This window comes from Metopolophium dirhodum, chromosome 1, assembly GCF_019925205.1.
Source record: "Metopolophium dirhodum isolate CAU chromosome 1, ASM1992520v1, whole genome shotgun sequence".
Taxonomy (NCBI): Eukaryota; Metazoa; Arthropoda; class Insecta; order Hemiptera; family Aphididae; genus Metopolophium; species Metopolophium dirhodum.
The window spans coordinates 10,750,478-10,766,759 of NC_083560.1; the positions used below are offsets into that span (position 1 = coordinate 10,750,478).

General features: G+C 29.1%; 1 long non-coding RNA gene across 1 annotated transcript; it reads left to right on the top strand.

Moving 5' to 3' along the window:
- Positions 1-13,035: 13,035 nt before the first annotated feature.
- LOC132936976 (uncharacterized) lies at positions 13,036-16,046 on the top strand. Its single transcript, XR_009663566.1, has 9 exons — positions 13,036-13,209; positions 13,294-13,494; positions 13,561-13,727; positions 14,050-14,284; positions 14,361-14,527; positions 15,031-15,190; positions 15,262-15,371; positions 15,665-15,766; positions 15,838-16,046. It is a non-coding gene; the product is annotated as an uncharacterized LOC132936976 (long non-coding RNA).
- Positions 16,047-16,282: the final 236 nt, after the last annotated feature.

Genomic DNA, 16,282 nt, shown 5'->3' on the forward strand with positions numbered 1-16,282 from the left:
CCTATGATATTACCAAGTATATTTGATGATATTATTGTGAATAAAGTAATTTATATATAACCTATTTACGTGGAGCCTTGTTTTAAATTTTCAATACTTAGCCATAAAAGTTAAACATTTTATACATTTTTAACTACCTACAAAATAATTTATAAATTATAAATTTGATAAATGTTGTCAAAATTTGAAATTTAAATGCTTATAAAAAAAAAATTGTGCCTATGTATTTTTAATATTTTTCAACTGCTATTAGAACGATATATCAGGAGCCTTATATTAAAATTCCACGCTTTTCACCCATCAAATAAAATTTTAATGATATTTATAGAAAAAAAAACTAAAAAAATTGAAAACTGACAATGTCCGTAAACAGCTCAAGAAGTCAAAATATTTGGAAAATGTTATGGTGTATAGGAAATGCAATTATAAACATTCAGTCAAAATTTCATGTTCCTACGGTGATTTGTTTTAGAGTTACACCAAAAACCAAAATCGATTTTCTCGAAAACAGATTTTGCGTAAAAATTCCCGTTTTTCCTTAATTTTTCTTTTGTTTTTCACGTCGCTTTTGAAAACTACTGGGAAATTTTTACTTTTGACCAAAGTACCAACTAGATTCACTTTCCTATCAGAAAAGTTACTGTTGAAGAAAATCCAAGCATTTTTACTGTCCTAAAAGGTGATGACAGACACAAAAATAAAAAAAAAAACACACATTATTGTAAAATCAATACATTCATCGCTTCGCTCAGAATCTAATAATTAAAATTAAATGGCAAACTTACTGGCTCGAAAAATCACTAAATTAAGGACAATTAAAAACTCCATCTGTGGATGACCAAACACCCTCAATTCGCTCTAACTGCAGTGTTGGGATTAGATATATAAGTACTTCTTTATATAGATAAAAAAAGATGTTTTTTATTTTAATACCTACTATAAAATCTAACTTTTGAGAGTACAGCTTAGATACTACTTAGGACTTCAATATTATATAAACACCGGCTATATGTTTAAAATAATATTAGCAGTGAACATTATTATTAAAAGGACGTCGCACCCGCTTGTGTCTTCTCCGTCTTTCACACGTATACGACATGGCATATTTTCGTTCGCTAGTTTCGATAGGGTGCTGTCATTTTTGATTTTAGAGCGAATTGAACTATTATCAAACTTTTATGTAACAACATTATCTGTGCCCTCTCGTTGGTTTTTTGCGATATTTTAATTTTAAAATGAATTATCAGTATGTACAATATCAATGTTTGAAAATGCTCATAACTCACTTAAAAATTAAAATATCGTAAAAAACCAATGAGAGGGCACGGACAATGTTGTTACCTAAAAGTTTGATAATAGGTCAATTCACCCTAAAAAGTCTAAAATCAAAAATAACAGCAGCCTATTGAAACTAGCGAACGAAAATTTGCTATAACGTACGTGTGTAAGACGGAGACAACACAGGCGGGTGCGACGTCCTCTTAATCAATACCTGACTAAGGTATAACTGAAAAAACATTTTCAAAATTAGGTATAAATATCAACAAAAAACTATTTTAAGCAACTCGTCATAGTAAACATTAATTATTATGAACCTTTACAACAGTTTTAGTAGGTATGCATTTAAATCGTTTTTAGTAGATATACAATAATTATAATTATTATTGTTATTATGTAAAGTAGTATGTAAACCTAACCTAACTGATAAATAATAATTATATAAAGATTTATATTGCTTCGATTACTTAATTAAATTAAAAATTCAAGCCCATTGCATTTGGTTGACACAGTTGACCCGTATCGGTACAACACACGTCGGAAATAGGAAAACACAATTAAATACGCGGTAGGTATATAGCTTACTCTACCCAAAAATAAGTTATAAATTAAATCATTATAATCATTTTTCCACTAATTTACTGTTGACGAGTCACCAACACAAGATAACAATGAAATGTAGGCATATTTGAGCACTAAGCTGGGCCCCTAACGAAAATATCAATAATAAACAATGGGTATATACTATTATTATGGAAATCCGATTTTTTTACTGAGACGACGACAATTCAAATATAAAGTATTAATTATCAAAAAAAAATAAATAAATTGACAGTAAAAAGTGTATTTTATTCTTTTGTATAGAGACAAATTTATCTAGATCAGCTTAATCTTTTGTAGATCACGGACCCCTGATGAAAGATTTCTAGAAATCGCGGAACCCCTTACCAATTTTTTTTCGAATACCTTTTTTTTACAAAACACCTCGTGTTATCATAACCAAAATTATAATAATTATTTTATATAACAAATTACATAAGTAGACATAACAAAACATGCACATTTATAATTATTTTATTACGATTATTTTTTTTATAAAAATGGGTAATATAAAACCATAATTGAGTACGATCGATCATCTGCACTTAGTGGCAGTAAATATAAGACTGTCGGGACTACAGTGCAGTACGCATGTAAATTTCGTATTAATAAATTTCGTCGAAAAACTGATTATACTTAATAAACATTAATAATACAATTATTTGGTGTAGAATCTACATAGGTATTATTATATTTATTATGAAAAAAAAATAATAATAATCCAACAATATTGTAATAATGCATTCATGTCACTTATTGACGTATGTTATGTGTTAAGGCTGCCGTGGACCCCCGACATGAGTATCGCGGACCCCCAGCCGCTCGGCGGCTACGTGGCTCGGCGACTGCGGCGATCCGTGGTGCCGACCAATATCGGTCCCTCGCCGGAACGGCGACGGCGGACAAATCTTCCGCTAATCGCTTGACGATGATGGCCCGTGGTTCCACGCGAGTAGCGCGAACGCGAAATTAGTATAATATTCACGTACTTTTCCGTGGCAAACACTCTCGATCACGCGGAGGGTAACAAAACACGCGCACGGCGTTAATAGACGCGAGCGGAAGCTCGATGTGAGCTTGACGTCGGACGTCAATCACGACGGACCCGACGGACAAACAGGCGTGGTCACACGCGAATTTTTATTTTACTCGATGTAAATAGATACGTATTGCGACAACGATAATAAAGCGAAAACGTACTTCAGTAATAGGTACTAGGTATCGATCGTGGCCGCTGATAACAGCTCGGGCACACTTGCACCTTGCGTTCACACGAGGTTTTACGACACACGGGAACGATAGCGCGGACGTTGCTCTACGTTCAGCCGTTGGAAAAAGACAAACGCCACAAAGTTCGCGACGGCCGATGGCCCGCTCGTCGGCCGTTGACCGCGGCGCGGTAACTCCAGAGGGGGAACGCGTCGCGCGGAGCTTCGACATCTCGCGCGACTTAGAGCGTCCAGGATTTTGGCGGCGACCCCGTTCCACGGTCGAACATGAATATAATTTATAACTAATAGTTAGCCATATAGGTGTGTATTATCAAGATTATAATAATGTTCATTTTTAAACACAGAATTAAAAAAAAATTATTTTTGCTATTGAGATCTAAATCTACTAAAAAAAGTATCCGAAAAATATTTAGAATACTTAGGAATATTATTATCACTTTTTTTTAATTATTTGGAATATGTACTTGAAATACTTTTAAAAACTGTTTTACCCAAGTCTGAAAAATTCTATAATTACTTAATATTAATTGTTATAGTTATATTGTCAATTATAATTTATTAGTTATTACTATTAGGTTTGTATACAATAAAGTATTAATTTTGTTAGAGCCTTGAGATTAAAAAGAAAAATATTAAAACAAATAATAAAAAATTAACTTTTTTGATCAAATTAATTATAATATACACATTAATTAAAAAAAAAAAAAAAAACACGACATCAAAATCATAACATGGTACATTGCTAAGTTTTTGTAAATTTTACTACTTTTCTTTTAGTCATATTATCTTTCTTTAATTCTTTACATCCGAGTTGTGCATGTAAGAAAACTGCCTCATCCTCATATTAATATAATATCTAATACTAAATGCAATTATTTGTTCGCTGTGTTCAAAGCAAGGGAAATATAAAGTATTATTCTCCAACAAATCTGCTAAGATTAATTCACACACATCAGCCATCATAAAATATTTACAAAATAAATTTTCTATTTTACAAATAAAATTAAAAAAATATTTGTTTGGGTGTAATAAAAATCCTCTAGATTTCATGTTTGTAAGACGAGCAACTGGTTCAAATGAAACATTAGACTGTATTATTGCTGAACGACAAACTGCACATTTACTGTAGCGTAAAACTTGCTTGCATAAATATCCAGTGATATTTAAAAATACACTATACACTGATAACAGTTTATACAGTTTCAAAAATGTTGTTGTAGCTGGATGATCGTTAGCACCACCTGCCTGGCGAACTGTACCAAAGAATCTCTAAAAATATAAATTGTAACAATTAAATATTTTAGATTCTGAGCGGTTTTCTCTGAGCGGTTTTCTTACTTCTGCTGAATCTTGGTATATTTTGCCAGCTGTGTTGCTTGTTAGAAAGTGTACAGGCTTTATGAGTTTATCAACAACTCGTTGTTCCCAATCATCCAACCACTTCAGAGTAAATTGTAAGACCTGAATGTTAAAAATTTTAAAAACACACATTGTAAATTCAATACTCACAATCCAAAAGTAAATAGTGGTTACAAGCAGTAATCAAGCTTTAATAGGTTTCAATACAGAAAAAAAATTCAAGATTTTAACTATCAGTTAACTTCCCACTTCCATAAGTACTTGAGTAGAAATTAAAATAAAGTTTGGAAATATAGAAGAGACTGCTCCTTTTTGTAATCTAGGTATTTGATACAAAGCCTACCACAAATTAAAATTGCAATAATTAAATATTTATTTTAAATTAAAATAGGTACCTAGATAGGTTAAAATAAAATAAAAATAAATAAAACTCTTATAATAGTTAAATTTAACAATACAATTTATTTCCACAAGCAATAAATAATATGCATTAAAAATCCTAGGTTATTTTTAATACTATATTAAGCAATAGGTAATTGATTGGTTATAAGAATATTTAAAGATCTAAATCAATCACAAAAGTTGAATCCTGATACTCATTAGTATTTAGTTATAGAGTTAAATTAATAAATAAGTATAAGATCATTTTTTTTTTATCAGTTATATACTAATAGCTAATAAAAAAAAAAAAGATCATTTTTAATTACAAATTTACAAACCTCTGCAAGTACTTTTCCCGTTTTTATCCGTCATAATTTTTTTACGTATTATGTCTGATTCTCTGAAGTGTAGTTCACAAACCAATTGTTTCGGTTTGATTACAAATTCCTTCCTGGGTATAGCTTTTGTCCATTGAGCAAGTCTGATTGTATCTTTAGGGACACTAAAAAAGTGGCGTTTTTGAGTGCAAGAGTCATATCCCGAAGTACACGCCGGAACAATACAACGATGCCCGGGCATGTTGAAAAATTAAATACTATAATGACTATAAAAAAAAAGGTTAGGTTAGGTTAACCTAACCTAACCTAACCTAACCTTTTTTTTATAGTCTATAATCTAAATACTATATTACTAAACAATATGTCATCAATATCAATATATTCCAGAAGTCAATACGAAATAATATTCGTCATTGGACAATACACAACATAGACGTCGACGTAATTTTTATACATACATTTGTTTCATGTTATTCTTATTCTAAATAAATCAATTTTTTATTGGTGTTCTGCAATTATTTCAGTTGTGGCACTTTCATTTTGAATATGCTTATTGCGAAATAGTAATAAAAAAAAAAAACGTAATTAAATTGATTAAAAATTAAAAACACCATTCCTAGTAATCCATGACAGTAGTTACAGCTCTTAAATATTTTATTTGGGTTGAGTGTAGAAAAACTGGAAATTAGAATCGTATATATTTTCGAATAAAAAATAACTTAGTTTCCAGCTTTTTTTGGTTTTTTTTTTTATGAATGTCGATAAAATTTTATTTGTCGAATAAAAAATTTATTACAAGGCTCTTAATGTATTGTTACAATGACATTTGAAAGATATTAAAAATCCATAGTCACAATTTTTCTTTTATAAGCATTTAAAGTTCAAATTTTGACAAAAAGCGTAAAAATCAAGAAAATGTGAAAATTATTTTGAATATGAAATTTCTAAAAATTTTTATTTTTAAATCTAAGATTTTCAAATGTAATACAAGATTTTTTATAAGGTTATCTAGATTTATTAAAATAAAAATATTTATAAGAATGTCAAATTATTTTTTTATTAGCGTTTGAAATTAAAATTTTTACAACATTGGATATATTCACTCGATTTCTCATGTATCGATTTTCTTATTTTGTTCTAATTCAAAAACGAATAGAACGCGGGGCGATGAATGTATTGATTTTACAATGATGTTTGTTTTTTTTTTGTGTCTGTCATTACCTTTTAGGACAGTAAAAATACTTAGATATTCTTATATTATAATGATAATAATTTGACTCTTTTAGAGCTGTTTACGAACATTGTCAGTTTTCAATTTTTTTAGTTTTTTTTCCATGATTATTAATACAATTTTATTTGTCGAGTTAAGGAACAATAGCAGTTGAACAACATTAAAAATACATATGCACAATTTTTTTTTATAAGCATTTAAAGTTCAAATGTTGACAACATTTATCAAATTTAATAATTACCTACTTTTATAGCTAAGGATTGAAATTTTAAAACAAGATTCCACGTAAATTGGTCATATATATAAATTACTTTGTTCATCTAAATATCATATCAAATATACTTAGTAATATACTAATATTATAGGCTGACTGACCGTTTTCGCTCAGAATCATTTTTCATAAAATTTCGGTTATACAGTATGGGTTGAGCTAACCATTAGACGGTTTAGGGACATTCAGAGTCAGGCCGTAACACCACTCACAGTTTAAATTCTATAATAGAGTCGTAACTCCACTCTTCTACACCATAAATTATAACATTGTAATTTTGTACTTGGTTAATAAACATTCATCAAAACATAGTACATCACGTATTTCATTTCTGCGTTGATGTATATATCGACGTCGGTTGGGACGTAACAACTGTTTCGCTTACATATCGTGTGATTTAAAAAAAAAAATAGTTTCATAGGTTAGGTAATGAAACTTAAGGGTGAGAATATTGTTGATAGGTTTTTATTTTAAAGCTATTTTATTGTGCTTTCAACTCTCGTACTCACCAGTTCATGGGCACATTGTATAATATCTATAATTGTGTGATTGGACATATATTTGAATAGGTAAACGGTCACTTTGTACGGTCCATTGTTCAAAATGTATAACGCGGACACTTTGTACGGTCGGGTAAAAATGTACATTGCAGAACGCGGACACTTTGTACTATTATATACATAAAGTATATATATATATTATAAATATAGATTTTTTAATTTATGACAATGGAAATGAGCATAGAATTTTAATTTTCGCTGCAAATGGAGGTCTTTCTTTTTTATCTTCATCAAATATGTGGTTCATGGATGGCACATTTAAATGTTCCAGTATATTCGCTCAATTATACATTATACGAGCAGAATTTGAAGGAAATGTTAGGACGTGTGTTTATGCTTTTCTTCCAGATAAATTAGAAAATACGTATCATGAAATGTTGTTAAATCTCATTATAAAATCTGTACGAAACGCAACTCTCCTTAAACCTGAGCGAATTATTATAGATTTTGAATTAGGTGTAATAAACGTAATAAATCGAGTTTTTAATGACGTCCAGATTCAAGGTTGCTTTTCTCATTTATGCCAGTCTGTATGACGACAAATTCAGCAACTTGGATTAGCAAAATTGTATAAAGAAAATGAACGGATTTCCAAAGAATGTAGAGTGATGACTTCATTGGCGTTTTTACCTATTGACGACATTTTGGTCGAAATTAGTCATATGTATACAACATTTTCTCAAGAATTACTACCTCTTATTTCATACTTTGATAGAACTTATATTAGTGTTAATAACAATAACGCACGGTACCCTCCTTCTATTTGGAATGTAAGGCGTCAAACTATGTCTAATTCTCATCGAACTAATAATTTTAGTGAAGGGTGGAATAGTTCGTTCAATAAATTAGTAGGAACAACAAATCCAAGTTTTTGGACGGTTTTGCGAGCAATACAATTGAATGAATGTGGCAATAGACTTCATAAGAGACAAAAATCCTATACTGCTGGCAATAATAAACTATTAAATTTATGTAACAAACATCAAAAAAAGGAAATAACAAATATGGAATTTTTAAATTCCATATATTATACATGTAGTTTTTAAAGATTTTTTTAAATATTAAAGAATGGAAATTTTATATTTTATAGATCGTTAATTTTGACGAATTATTTCCATTTTATAGGTACTATGCATGTAGTTTTATTTTTTTTAGTTCTAATTTTTTTCGTTATTATATTTTATTTGTCATTATGACATATTTATATTGTACACATTTTTAATTTGCTTTAAACTAATATCTATTATTATAATACAATTAAGATTTATAATAATATTATTGATTGTCTGATTATTTTGATCATTATTAATATACGATGAAACAATTTACTTTTTATTTTTAGTTTTTCTATTTTAATAATTTACATTATAATTTATAATATTATATATACTTACTACTTAGGTATATAACTTATATTTATAATATATATACTTTATGTATATAATAGTACAAAGTGTCCGCGTTCTGCAATGTACCTTTTTACCCGACCGTACAAAGTGTCCGCGTTTCGCACTTTTAATACTCGACCGTACAAAGTGACCTAGAACCATTTGAATATAGAAAGGCCTCAGCCTTTTTAGTCAAAACAAATTGATAAATAAATAATTATATCTTAATATCTTAAAATATCCATAACTTGTTTTAAAAATAAAATACAAATAAGTGCTTAGTGCTTCTCTATAAGGTTCCTTAAAAAATATTTTTCTCTTTAATTTTGATTTTAATATTATATCATATCACTTTAATATTAAAGCTAACAATACAAAATTGGATCAACTGTACTCCTCACATTTGCATGTTGCTCGTTGAAAGAATATCAAATGTTGTAAAAATATAAATTTCAAACGCTCATAAAAATTTAATTTGACTTTCTTTAAAACATTTTTTTTTTTGAGAAAAGTTGTTTAACTTATGAGGAATCTTAAATTTAAAAAGAAAAAATTTTTTGTTCTTTAATGAAATAATTATTAAAGATAAAATTCTGAAAATCCTTACTGCACTTCTCCTAACCAATGTGAATGTAACAAGACCCCAAACAATGAAAGCCGTTTTCTGGTTTAAGAGATCTATATTACTAAATGAAAATGAAAATGGTTTTTTGTGGGGCTGTTCACATCGACATTTTTCTGTATTCAAATTGTTACACCGCTTGTGTGTGATATCTGTTAATAAATTTCTAAAAATTAAAAATGAAGAAAGTTTACATGCCGAACCCTGACTTGGCAAGCATTTTTTCTAAATTAGATAAAGAAATCTAATTTTTATACATACATTTATTTCATGTAATTCCGATTCTAAAGAAATACATTTTTTATTGGTTTTTTTGCATTTACTTCAGTGATGCCATTTTAATTTTTTATATTATAGTTATTGTGAAATAGTAATAAAAAAAAGGTGGTTAAGTGGATGTCGCTCTGCTGCACAAGTGCGTCACTGTAATAGATGGTGTTAAATTTGAATTCAATTATATAATATCATTGTATAATAAAAATGATTCTGAGCGAAAATAACGGTCAGACGGCCTATTTACTATTTACTAATTATATTTGATGATATTATTGTGAATAATGTAATTTATATTTAACCTATTTACATGGAATCTTGTTTTAAATTTTCAATCCTTTGCTGTAAAAGTTGAACATTTTATACATTTTTAACTACAAAATAATTATTAAATTTTGTCAAAATTTGAACTTAAAATGCTTTTAAAAAAAAAATTGCCTATGTGTTTTTATTATTCTTTGTGCTATCATAACAATATATCAGGAGCCTTGCATTAAATTTTCACGCTTTTTTACTCAACAAATTAAATTTTATTGATATTTATAGAAAAAAAACTAATAAAATTGAAAACTGACAATGTCTGTAAACAGCTCCAAAAGAGTCAAAAAATTGTCAACATTTTATGATGTATAGAAAATGCTAATATAAACATTCAGCAAAAATTTTCATGTATCTACAGATATTCGTTCTTGAATAACAATAAAATAAAAAAATCGTTACATGAGAAAACGAAAAATTAAAAATTGAAAAATAATTACATATCATTGTAAAATCAATACATTCACCGTTTCACTCAGAATCTAAAATTTAATTTAATTAATAATAAATTAAAAACACGATTCCTAGTAACGCACGAAAGTTGTTACAGCTGTGAAATATTTTGTTTTGGTCAAGGGTAGAATCTCTGGAATCGTATGTATATATATATATATATATATATATTCAATTTTCGAATAAAAAGAGGTATATATTTGTATGAATTTCTAACTCAAAATAATTTTCAAATTTTCGTGATTTTTACGAATTTTGTCAAAATTCCAACTTCAGACACTCATAAAAATCTATTGTGGAATTATGCTGGACTTTTTTTTATTATCTACCAAGTAAAACTTACAAGGAACGTTGTAGGCGTATTAAATTCTCAAGTTATTGGACCGAGCGAAAAAAATTTTATCGACCATTAAGAAAAATATGTCTATATAAACAGCTCAACATGAATCAAAATAACTTGAAAATGTTATGGTTTTAAATTCCTTTATAAACAATCAACGAAAATTGCACGTATCTTGGTACAGCAATTTATTTTAGAGTACTGCCACCGGAGGCGAGCGAGGCATTTGCCTTGAGCGCCTGATGCTGGGGGGCGTAAAAATATTAAATGATTAACTTAAGAAAAATTATTAATTATTGTATAATACTGATACGTAAACGTTATATTATATATTCAATATAAAATGTATTTCTTCATTGATTACTCGTTTCTCGTTTATTACTTTACAATTATTGAATTATTATTATTATTATAATTTTCTAATTTGTTATTGGTAGTATTTATTATGTTATCTTTATGAGTTATGACTTTATTTTCATTTCGCCCGAAATAACAGAATACGTATATTAACCACACATATATGACCACCATTTACTAACACTAGACTAAGAAGAAAATGTAAAACAAAAGAAACTATATACTTATATAAAAAAAAAATGTACTAATATCTAATAACTATTATATTACTAACCAAATGTATCACTATTTTATTACCAATTTATCACTATTTTATGTATCAATGTATTATAACCAATGTATCACTATTGTAAAACTATTGTAATAACTACATACTATGGAAATGTTAAAGATTTATGTTTAAGCTTTTTAACATAAAGTATTTTTTTAGAAGGGAGGTGCTACGCACCCACGTATTAAGTAGTCATATATTAACTGTGTACTGCGCGCCGCACGTTTCTAATAATATTTGACACTATAACTAATAAGGCAATTAGTATAGTATAACATGCGGAGGTCGTTTCAAAATCGTAGAGAAAACAATTGAACTATAGAAGGTGTCGTCACACGTATCTTTCCTGGAAAGCCAATACCCATACGAAGGATACGAGTCGACCAGCATACCAAATACGAGACCCGAACTCTGTCTCCTGACCGAACTTTGTACCTTTGATATTGTTTCTTAAGTAAACATAACAATAATGTGTTATAGTATGACTATTGGCTATAATATTGTGAAGTGTTTGATCAAATAAAATTTGAATTTTTTGTTATTATTAATATTATTATAATAATTATTACTTATTTTATATGATTACATCTATACAAATAAATAATAATGTATGCACCATAAATATTAAATTGTGGACTATATTCAATTGCGAGTCACCCAGCATACCAAATTCGAGAGCCGGACTCTGTCTCATGACTGAGCTTAGCCACTACTACAACCACCCACTCCAAAGGACACAATCATTTATATAGAAGCCCAGGACAAGAGCTCTTCAGACGGTTAGGGACATTCAGAGTCAGGTCGTAACACCACTCACAGTTTAAATTCTATCTTAAAGAGTCGTGACACCCCTCTTTTACACCATATATTATAACATTGTAATTTTGTACTACGATAATAAACATTCATCATACCTAGTACATCACGTATTTCATTTCTGCGTTGAGGTATATATCGACGTCGGTTGGGACGTAACATGTGAAAGGAGTTTCAGTAAACTTAAATTGATAAAAACATACTTAAGATCTACAATGGTTAAGGAGAGATTGTCAAGCATAGCCATACTTTCTATAGAAACATAAATCGCTAGCATATTAACTATTATTTTGAATAATTCTAATAATTTGCATATATCAAATTTATTTGTTTACCATAGTATAAGAAGATAGTAATTAAATAATTAAAAATTATATACTTGTGGCTAAAAATGTTATTTCTTGTTCCTCGAAACCTAATTGCAACTTTTCAGATTATTCCGAATCGTATTAATAATATTAAAAGCTGTGGGTGTGTCAATCCCAAAACCCAGGGGTCACATTTCTTAAGTTCTGCTTCAGGATAAAAAAATGGCTCAGTACGGGTCTGACTGTCACCTACACGAAAAACCGAAACCGATTTCACGTAATAATTCCGGAAAAGATGAAAAACGAAGCGTTATCTCGACTACGTATCGTGCACAAAGACACAAAAAATAAAAAAGTATCACACGGAGCGTAAATTTGCTATATAAGACTGATATATCAGACGATAAAACGCCCGTGTTACCTCTTAAATCGCGGGTCGTTGAGCAGGCAGTAACCTGCGTTCACGTCTTCACGAAGTTTCGGTCTTCGGTAAAATGTAATGCCCGCCACCGACCGGCGAGAAGTACCTCCGATTGATAATCATTGTGACTTATCACTATGTACTAACTATGATAATAATAATTGTTATCAAATCAATAAAAACATAACATTATTAATTTTTCGTTTGCCGACGTTTGAAGCACTCGTGAATTGCAATTATTTGAAATTTGAACAAAAAAATACAGACCACAGTAGTGCAGAGTTCTAATAGTTCTATTCATAAATATTATTACATAATCGCCATGCATAAGTGTATTGTTTTTAGTAAAACATCCGAAGTATCGCCTAGCCACATTATGTTGGTTTTAATTTGTAAGTATTATTTTCTAGTTTTACTGATTATATATCTTAATAATATCGTGTCAGTCTAATTTGCCAATTTGCTCACACCTATAGATTTCCAAAAAATGAAAATAGAAGGAAATAATGTCTAAACATGTTTGAATTAAATGATTATCCCAATTTCTATCTGACATTGTATCTGCGGATTATTTCTCAATTACTGATTGTAATCAATGATCTCAAAACATAATCCAAACCGTTTTTCTGGGATAGAGAAGAAAAATACTCTGAGCACGACTAATAAATTGCATCTATGTAAAATCATTTAACATGATTCATGAATTAGGTATTTATATATTTTTTACAAATTGAAATTTTCAGAAAATTGTGTTTCAAATGAAGGTGTCTTTCGTACTGCGGTGGTAGACGACGGTGTTGTCAACAGAACCGAACAATGTCAGCGAGGGTGGAGCGTGACGTCGCTACTTGTTGCCGGTCGTTAGCAGACAAAATATTGCACAAATAAGCGAGTTGTGCATGACGGCCAGGTAAGTGTGTCCGTCAGGAGAGTCGTCACGGGAGAGAGTATTCAGGATGATGTCTCACCACTATAATATTATTATTTTTTTGTTTACCTACATTTGAATCACTAGTGAATTATTTCGCGGATTATTTCTCAATGACTGATTGTAAACAATGCTCTCAAAACATAATCCAAACCATTTGTCTCAGATAGAGAAGTAAAATAAATTTTAGTAATTTACAGCGACATTGGTACCACTCTGAGCACGACTAATAAATCGCATCCATGTAAAATCATTTAACATAATTCATGGTAATTATATATTTTTTACAACTTGATATTTCCAGAAAATTGTGTTTCGAATGACGGTGTTGGTTGTGCTGCGCTGTGCCGCTGCGGTGGTAGACGACTGTGTTATCTCCAGAACCGAACAATGTCTGCAAGGGTAAAGCGTATCATCCAACGATGAGGTTGAAGAAAATGAAAAGACAAATAAAGAATTTGGAGACGTTACAATTGATGAATTTAATTCACCCAGAAAATCCTTAGATACTTAATAATGTCTAATTCACATACACTTATGTAAGTATATCATTCAAGTATCCAATTTTAAATGTTTGCCGAAACCGAAAGTTACTTAATAGATTATCGTTTTTAGTTCATTCAGTGGATTATACTTATATTTTCCAAACTGAAATATACGATGTACCACATACAAGGAGCTAGGAAGTTCTATTGAAGTGTAAAATCATGTAAACATTATGAACATCTAAACTTTCATATAGATACAAACTAATAAGATGTACACCTTAATTATTGATACAGGTTAATATGAATTGTTTATTTTATATATAATATCACATTTATTTATAACTTATATCTTTCAGGTCTATAGTTTATGTTAAGTTGTTTAGCAGATGACTTACACTTAACAGTTGTTTTCATGCAATTGTTATTACTAAATTTCAACGTTAATAGTAAAATTAAATCTTAATTAAAAATACTCTGTTCAAAAATTTAAATATTTACTTTCCAAATACCTACTATTAACATTGTCTCTCATACTTTATTATCATAATGTTTTTAGAGTTTACACACATATTTTGCAAATTTTGCACGACTAAGTGAACACCAATTATCTTCAATTGCACTCTAAATCATGTTTGTGAAAAAAATTATTTGCCAATGACTTATTTATAATCATAAAAAAACTTTATTTTTAAATTTTATAATAAGAGAAAAAAGTATTTAAAATCTTTATTAATTATACTATCATAATTTTCATACTTTTCGTATTTATAGTTTAATTGTAATTTAAATTATTTTAGAATTCCTCACTGGTGATCTGATTGTTGTGCATAGGCGTTCCCCAGATTTTACTTCAGATGCAGCATAGATGGCTAATTTCTAGAGAAGTAAAATACATTTTAGTAATTCACAGACACATTGGTACTACTCTGAGCACGACTAATAAATTATATCCAAGAGGTAAAATTAATTTAACATAATTCATGAATTTCAGTTGTATTTATATATTTAATACAATTTGACATTTTCAGAAAATTGTGTTTCTCCAACGATGAGTTAGAAGAAAATGAACAGACTAATAAAGAATTTGGTATCGCCAACCGCAGCAAGGGGACTGTAGATATATACTTCCTGTATTGTGGTGAAAACCTAACTTAACCATAACAACATAATATTATTTTATTATTCACCGACTTTTGAATTATTCGATTAGATATTTAAAATTTGAACAGAAAAACAGACTACATTCGTATAGAGTTGTAATCATATGTTTTAGAACAATATCATCATTCATAAGTGTATTCTTTTTAATAAAACATCCAATATATCGCTTTGCCACATTACCTTCATTTTCATTTTCATTTTTAGTTGTACTGTTTATATTTCTTAATAATATAGGGTCAGTCTAATATGCTAATTTGTTCACAAATATAGATTTCCAAAAAACGAAAATAGAAGGAAATAATGGCGGTAATCATTTCTACAGCAACACTGGTAGTACTGCTCTGAGCACGACTAGTAAATCTTATCTAAGAAGTAAAATTTATTTAACATTATTCATGCATTTCTGTTGTGTTTATATATTTTTTAAAACTTGACATTTTCAGAATATTGTGTTTTTCCGACGATAAGTTAGAAGAAAATGAACAGACGAATAAAGGATATGGAGACCTTACAGTTGATGATTTTAATTCACCCAGAAAAGCCTTAGATACTTAATAATGTCTAATTCACACACACTTATATAAGTTTATCACTCATGTATCCAATTTTAAATTTGTGATATTGTAACTATTGTACAAGATTTTTTGACAAACCTGGCTTCACCTTTCAGAATAGTTGGCATGAGCTGTGAAAAGATATATTATATTAAAGATGTAGGCTGTTAATAAATTTGTGGTGTCCTACATATGCATACATACAAAGTATGTACATTTATTGTTCATAGTAATATTAACTATCAAATTTTATTGAATGTGTAAATTATAGGTTTACTGGTCGTCAAATACGTTCCCATTCATGGAATTTACTTCTCAACAAGAAAAGACAAAC